The sequence below is a fragment of the Triticum aestivum genome, chromosome 7B (genome assembly GCF_018294505.1).
Source record: "Triticum aestivum cultivar Chinese Spring chromosome 7B, IWGSC CS RefSeq v2.1, whole genome shotgun sequence".
Taxonomy (NCBI): domain Eukaryota; kingdom Viridiplantae; phylum Streptophyta; class Magnoliopsida; order Poales; family Poaceae; genus Triticum; species Triticum aestivum.
In genome coordinates this window covers 534,956,443-534,964,392 of record NC_057813.1, presented here as the reverse complement: position 1 = coordinate 534,964,392, position 7,950 = coordinate 534,956,443, and the positions used below count along the sequence as shown (strand labels likewise).

General features: G+C 52.7%; 1 pseudogene; it reads right to left on the bottom strand.

Moving 5' to 3' along the window:
- Window positions 1-2,473: 2,473 nt before the first annotated feature.
- Window positions 2,474-7,736, bottom strand: LOC123158134 (expansin-A23-like; annotated as a pseudogene).
- Between the last annotated feature and the right edge of the window lie 214 nt (window positions 7,737-7,950).

The window sequence follows — 7,950 nt, the reverse complement described above, 5'->3', positions numbered from 1 at the left end:
ATGATGTGATCTCATTAATCAAATGACAACACATGTCTATGGTTAGGAAATATAACCATCTTTGATTAATGAGCTAGTCAAGTAGAGGCATACTAGTGACTATATGTTTGTCTATGTATTCACACATGTATCATGTTTCCGGTTAATACAATTCTAGCATGAATAATAAACATTTATCATGAAATAAGGAAATAAATAATAACTTTATTATTGCCTCTAGGGCATATTTCCTTCAGAATTATCATGTGATGGATGGAAATTCGTGGAAGATGATCTTGGAGCCTAGTCGGACTAGACAGTCTGATTGATCGACGTGAGTCGGTTAGTACAGAAGACGGTGGTGGGATCGGCGACGACGACATAGGAGCGTGATGCTGATGGTGACCGACTTCTGGGCGTGGAAACACGTGGCACGGGCCTGAGTGCTTGTGTGGCTTCGACAAGACTATGGCGCGGGGTTGATTCAAGACGGTGCACATGAGAGCTTGAAGTCAACGGGGCGCGTGGGTGGACTGATCATCTACCATGGAGTCATGTTGAAGGTGGAGCTGGATTGAGGGGCTACGATGTAAGGATCCAGAGAATCGAAGCCTATTCAGCTGGAAAAAAGCGAGTGACACGTAGTTCGGACTGGAGCCTAGTGGTCTGATGGAAGTGTGAAACTCGTCATCGGTCGGTGATGATCGGTGGTACTCTGCAGTGGGGGTTGAGTGGTGTGGGTTCGCGACCCTTTGAGACTCGACCGGGACAGCGGAGGCTCGACGCGGTAATAGCGGCGAGGCGTGCGGTATGCACGGGGACATGGAGACGGGCCAGGGCTCTGGTGGTCATACATGTGGTGAGGCAACTGCGAATTTGACTCGGACTGACTACAAGCAACGGTGGAATTCCTTCAAGTTTCAGACAGGCGGTCAAGAAAGGAGCGGTGATGTTGAGTTCAGGTAACTCTTATGTGTGACACCCAATATGTGAGTTGTTCACTTTCACGCAGGTCAGTGATCGATATGTGATGGCGTTGGACGGATACTCTGGAAGTTGGGAGCACAAACTGGAGTAACAAGAAACTTAATTTCGCTCGAGTGTTGACTGTGGTCAAGAAAAGAAGAAACTACAAGTTGCAGGTGGAGTCACATGGAGTCTTGAAGTAGCAGCGGTACTCATGGGATAAGCTCAAGTCCAATGTACATGAAAGTTTGACGCATTGACGAATTCAAGATGGTGGAGAATATTCGCTAAGATGGAGTTTGTTGGAGTTGTGTTGAATATTGTGTACAAGGTAGGTTACAGTTGGACTTATAGTTGTATTCTCTTTACATAGGATATGGAGTCGTGTCCTAATAGGACACTTGTATCCTAGGCCTCTCTTATATAGCGAGGGTAGACACACGATGTAACATATGCCAACATAATAGCACAGGTGCGCAAGGGGGAGCCGGCGGCTTGTGCCGGCACCCGGGTGACCGGTGTGCAGTATTGTGACGGTGTTACGGGGAGGAGCGCCCGTAGTCAGGCCCCGGGAATATAGCCATATCGGTGAACCTCGTTAACAAATCTCGGTGACATGCTTGTGTGATTGCTTGGTCCTCGGATGATCAACGGTATGCCTCAAATTTATTCTAACACATTGTTTTTCTAAGTCTGATGCATACATCAAAGAAACATGTGATTTCAAAAGTTTCTACCTCGGCACTAAATATAACGACACACTACCAGGCATCTTATGCCCATAGTCTTATTCCTGTCAATCTATAGTCATATTTCTCCTTAGATTATATGTACAGCGTCAGGACGCTCCCTATAAACGACCCAGTTACCTCTCTCTTTTGTATCAACGACCCTATACCTTATTTGCAGTAACATATATAGGTGAAGCACACATTGTCCGAAACAAAGATTATGCAAGCAGACTTGCCAATACATGGTGTATTTATTTTATTTTGTATTTACGGCGTCAGGACAATACTTTTTTATTGTTTCTAATGTTTGTTGTATATATTTTTTATCGTAAGATTTAGAGTAATATCTCCCCATGCAATAGATTATGTGTATTAAATTGATCTGTATGTATGGAGTTTGGTTATCCCATTCATGTCATTTAAATGTTAACATCCTTTTTGTATATGTATATCATCTTTGTTGCAATATGTCAAAGTTTGATTAATCCGATTTCATTGATTATATATTTATGTTTTAAAGTTAGCCAGACGTAATTGTGCTTGCATTGCCAAGTTCTGGTCCATGAAGTGAACTTATTGTCCATAAACCATACATGTAGTAATTTTTGGAACTTCTTGAAGAGACTTTGAAGAATGAATGTCTTACTACAAGTGTAGAGTATCATTTTGGATATGTAAGTTGCTTTAGCTCAGAAGCATCACACTTCAGTGGTAAATGTCATTTCCTTATTATCCCACATCATGAGTTTTTAGAACTTGGTATGCTAATTTTCCCGCCGCAACGCGCGAGGAATTATCTAGTATAAACCGAAGTCGTAGCCCAGTAGATAACCTGCAAGAAATTAGGATAGGCACCCTAAAAAAGAAATTGAGGTGGAGAGTCTCTCTGACCCCGCGACTAGGCGGGCGCTAGGGTTTCCCCCACTCACCTCCCGCCGCTGCAGACCGTCGGCCTCGCCCCCCGCCTCCGCCCCCCTTCCGCCCTACCCTTCCTTCGTCTAGGCCGCCTCGCGCCGCCTCCCCGGGAGGTGGCCGGGGCGGAGCTCGCGCCCCTCGCCCGCAGGTCCCCTCCTCCCCCGTCTCCCCCTGCCGCCGTCGGCGGGCGCCCCCGGCGCTGGCCCGGGTGGTGCCGGCGGCGGCGGTCCCTCCAGTCTCCGCGCGCGCGTGCTCCCTTCCCAGGGCAGGGAGGCGGCGGCGGTGCAGCCCGGCTTGGCTGCGGTCCGGCGGCCCTGCGACGGCGGCCGGCGGCAGGTGTGGTGACGGCGCCGCTCCTTGGCGGCGGGACGGCGTGGCGGTGCTGGGTGGCCGTCGACGCGCCCCCGGCCCAGATCTAGGCCTGTCGGGCCCATCTGGGCCCTAGCGGGCCGGCCCCCTGGCGTGGTCTCGTTGTATGCGGCGCGGTGAGGAGGAGGAGCGGCTCGGACATGGGGCGTCGGCGCCGACGGCGTGCCGGCAGCAGCGTGAAGGCGGGAGCTTTACGGGACCACGAGGGCTCGGCCGGGCCTGTGGGCCTACGGGCCTGGTGTGCTCCTGCTATTGCGTCCAGACGGCTACCGTCGCTGATGGTGGAGGTGGGGCCCTCCCGCGTGCCGATGGTGTTGATGCCCTAGTCCCGGCTCTGATTCTTCGACGTGATGTCCTCACTTCGCGGTGCCGTGGTGAGACGGTGTGGAGGCCTCATGACCGCATTGGCGCAGGGTGGTGGTTGGTTTGGTGGCGAGATCCGGAGCGCCCGAGGTGCGGGTTGGGATCGGGGGAAACCCTTGTCGGCGTGGCCGACTCCGGTGCGGTGGCGCCTGTGGGTGCCACCTGACCTTCCGGGAGGGCGTCAGGGGCTACCCTTCCTCTCGCCTCGTCGTGTACCGGGGGAAACCCTTGGCAACAGCGTCGTCATCGCCGCGTTCCTTCTTGGAGGTGTTGATTGGTGCTGGCGCTTCGGAGTCTTGGAGCCTAGTGGATGAGCCCGGTGGGCGCAGCGATCGCGAGGCTTCTTCATTTTTGTTGATCCGCCGTTGTCGGCATTTGTTTCTTTTGCTCTTTCTCTGTTGTTTCTTTGGGCGTGACTGTGCTGCTTCCGCCCCAGCACCTATCCATGTATGGTTCTGTTGGTTGCTTTGTATACAAAGTAGGGGAAACCCTTTTTCGGTAAAAAAAAAAGAAATTAGGATAGGCGATCCGTTAAAAAATCAAAACACCAAAATTCATTTTTGGAGCATGGTATCATTTAATAGTTGGCATCATGTGATACCTTCCGGTGAGACGACGTCGGTCTCTCATAGCCGTAGGTTCACTCTTAATAGTAAACAAAAGGAGGCGATAAATATATTTCATTGAAAGAGAAATTGCTAGAAGAAATATACATCAGTTCCATGTATAGACAAGTACAGTAAAACAAGTTGTAATATTCGTACATATGGAAACAGCACTGGTCCAACAGCCCTGTATGCCCACAGGGGCACAGGCCAGTGTATTCTTTAGTGAGGCTGCCCACTTAAACTGCACGTTGCTAGCAAATGTCTGCCCGAACTTCCAGCCGGGTGGCACCACATTTGTGAACGTAAGAGTCTGCCCGTCATCGTTGGTCACCCTGAACGAGAGCCTCTGCCCCGTCAGGTACGCGAGAGAGTGCCGATTCGCGCCCCAGTTGCGTGCCATCGGCATCCAGTCAGGTGATTCGGAGCCCTTGACATCCATCGACTTGATCGAGCCAATGGTCGCGACGTTGCTCAAGAGAACAAGCTGGAAGTAGTTATGGCTGTTGATGGTCCATCACCCTCCACACATGCATACTCCGACTGACTAGGCTCCAACGGAGGTGGAGAGGGCGTCGAGGCAACCGTCACCGCCCCAAGCGAGCCCACCTTCGAGAGCACCATCGATATAGGCGAAGATGGTTCCACACTTAACACCTACAACTCAGGCATACATTGTAGCACCGGAGTCACGCCCTCGATGACGACCTCACTCCCAGAGTCACTTGGCATGACAGGTAGTGGCGATGTACAGAGAGCGGCACGAGGGGAGAAACATCCATACATGCATGCTTCCCTCCCATCCGCAGAACCAACCTGGAGCTCGAGCAACGAGGACATAAGAGGCACAGTCGGGAGCCTGCAAAGAGCAGCCTCCACGCATGCCACAGTCCCACCGGCTTCAGCTTGCTCCTCCATGGGCAGAGACGAGACCAAAACAGGGGTCGCGTCCCTAAGGTGCGCAACAGAAGCTAGGACCTCAGACGAGCAGCTAGCCACATCACTCTCGATGAAATCCTCAACACCAGCAACATTCCCAACAGAACCTGCAATATGCATCTCAGACGACTGTGGCGAGGCCGGCGAGTAGCCTAGCTGGCCAACAACAACCTCCATTCGCTCCAAGTATCCCCGGAGTAGAGTCGTCCACCCCTCCAAAGCAGTCATCATGTCATGAAGGGGTCGGACCACCTCCTCCAAACGTGAGACGGTCAAGGCCTGCATCTCGGAGCGCAACACTTCCATCTGAGCAGCAAGGAGAGGTTCGAGCAATCCCAAATCAGCAACAACAGAATCGCTGGGATTCGCCACCGTCGGAGGGGCAACAACCGAGGCCCAGGTGCATCGATGCGGATGTGGAGATCCATGAGTCGAGCTGTTGAAGTGGCGAGGAGCCTGGCAGCCCGGCAGGTCCCTCGAATGACACGGTGAAGCCGTAGGCGAGCGAGGACGGAGGCGGTGACCTTCCACCGTTGGCTGGCGCGAGGGACAACCACGTTCACGATGGCCTGGGAGGCCACATGCCAGGCATCTGACAGGACCGCGACAATCAGCGACGAGATGCTCCGACGCCAAGCAGCGAAAACAGAGGCCGTAGGTTCTTCTCTTGAACGCGAGGGAGCTGGCAGTCTCCATCCTGCGTGGCGGCCCTGGTGCCAACTCCTGCCGCGGCCGCTGGCACTGACGGCCCCCCACCTTCACCCATGGTTGCTCCAATGTCGCCTCAGGAGCAGCAGCAGCCGAAACAGACACCCCGTTGGAGCATAGCGGCTGCTGCAGGGCGGGCACAACGGCGTTGATGGCACCGGCAGGAGGAGCCAGAGCGCCCAGCACGGCTGGAGCATCTGCTGACGATGACGCGGAAGCTAGGCAAGGAGCTGGAGAGGTGGCTGTCCGGGCCAGGGAACACGCGATCGCTTGAACCCTTTGGAGGTGTGGTTCCTATGGCTGATAAAATTGTTGTGGCCGGAGTGTTGGTGCCTAATCCTGGTATCCTTTTAGCCACCAAGATTTGTGAATTCCTAGCCAACCTGGACTCTGAAAATTCTGGAAAGACGATTGGATACCTCTTGGAGGAAAAAGCTTTGAGGGAGAAGCACAAGAAGGGTGGCGCTAACTCTAGATCTGGCATCCTCAAAGAGAAATCTTGCAGGAGCAAAAGCAAGAAGGATAGCGCTAGAGGGGAGGCGCAAATGGTTCCATGATGGATGGTTCTCGGCTTTCTGAGTTGCAGATGTGTGCTCGGTCATGGGGATGGTTTTCGTCGATGTGTTTTCCTCGAGTTGCATTATGTCGATTGGTTTTCTTTTGCAGTATAGGGACCCATATGTTGTGGGTTGCAGTAGTATGTGTTGGATGCTTCGGTCCCGTGGCTCCATGATTCGGGAGTAGTTCACATGTGGGGTCGTGCTTTTGAGCATGGTTGTGATGGTTTTCGCCTGGTTTTCCATAAATTAACTAGTCAACTCTCTTCTTCTTAATTAATGGATGAGGCAAAACTTTTGCCTCCGTTTCAAAAAAAAAAAAGGCCGTTGATGGTGAACCGCACGCCGCCCCGCCTCACGCACGGTACCCTGAGGTCAGGAGCATCAATTGTGGTAAACCACTTGCAGAAAGATCGATCTATAGTTCAGATGAGAGTATATTAAAGATAGAAACCTTTGGTATACGACAGGATGATGCCGGCCCGATAGACGCCGATCTTCTCCCAGGCCGGCTGCGCCATGTCGAAATGCGGCCGGGGTGGGTTGCACCAGCCACCGTCGTCGCTTGGCAGGTCGTAGTTGGGCGGGCAGAAGTTGGTGGCCGTGACGGTCACCGCCTCGCCGAGCTTGCACCACCTGGGGTCCACCCGCTTGCTGTCGCACGCGATTTTGTAACACTGCCCGCACGACGCCGTCGTTGAACAGCGCCGTGCTGAGCGCCGTCGTGCTCGTGCCGTACCCGGCCGAGTAGAGGTTGCCGTACCCGCACGCACCGCCTAGATATGATATGGTGATGGATCAGTAATTAAATTAGCTACAAATATACTGACACGGAACACGGTAGCATTCACCACGAAAGGAAAGAAGGGGTGATGTTCAGCAAGCTCTGCTCACCCATGGTGCCAGCGCCATCGGCGCCGCCGTAGAATGTGGCGTGCGCCTTCAGCAGTCCCCCGGACGCAGGGGGCTTCGGCTCCGGCGCCAATCCACCAGATGGCGGCTGCGCCTTGGGTCGCGACGCACTTGAGGCGACGTCGTCCGCGGCGACGGCCAACGCGCAGCCCAGTAACGCCACAGCCAGCGCTGCGATCACTCTTGCTCGAGCCATACCTTTCAGAAAAACAGCCCCAGCTAATTAAGCTGAATGTAAGAACTGCAAGCAAGAGGTAACTTTGATGTCTATTCCCGTGTTGTTGGGATTTAGTTTGTTCTGCGGATTAGATGTGATAAAATGCCGAGACCATTGGGTGTTGAGTGTTGGGTGTTATATATAGGGCCGTAGGGCGAATTTGTTTTTCAGATGGTGGACTGAAGGATTGGTGATTTGGTGGCTAGATTAGCAACCACGTGAACTCACGGAATCAAGCAAGCGCGGCGGCGCGTGCATGCATACGCCGTGCAGCCGCGCCTTTGGCTTGCTTGGCACTCCGAACAAATATATGGCTGCGCAGTGCTATGTACGCCCGTTTCCGTTTTCTTTAAGAAACCACGGCTGTGGCCTGTGGGAGAGAGAGGGGGCCGGGGGATCCCTTTTCTTTTCTTCAGAAAAAACAGGCCTGCTAAGTCCATTACAGTGCAGGAGCAAGACACGTTTAATTATGCAAAGGCCGCATGTAGACTCTATGCGGTTGTATTGTCTTAATTTGATTCTTCAATTGTTTTAAAGCAACTTTAGCGAAGTCGCCATACTGCCCAATCGCCATATTAACTGCCAATATGACGAATTCTGGCTACTCCTCGTCTAGGTGTGTAAGCCATCTTATGAAAATCAAATAATCCCAAAACACTTAGGCGTGGTGCGTTAATTTCTAACTCGTT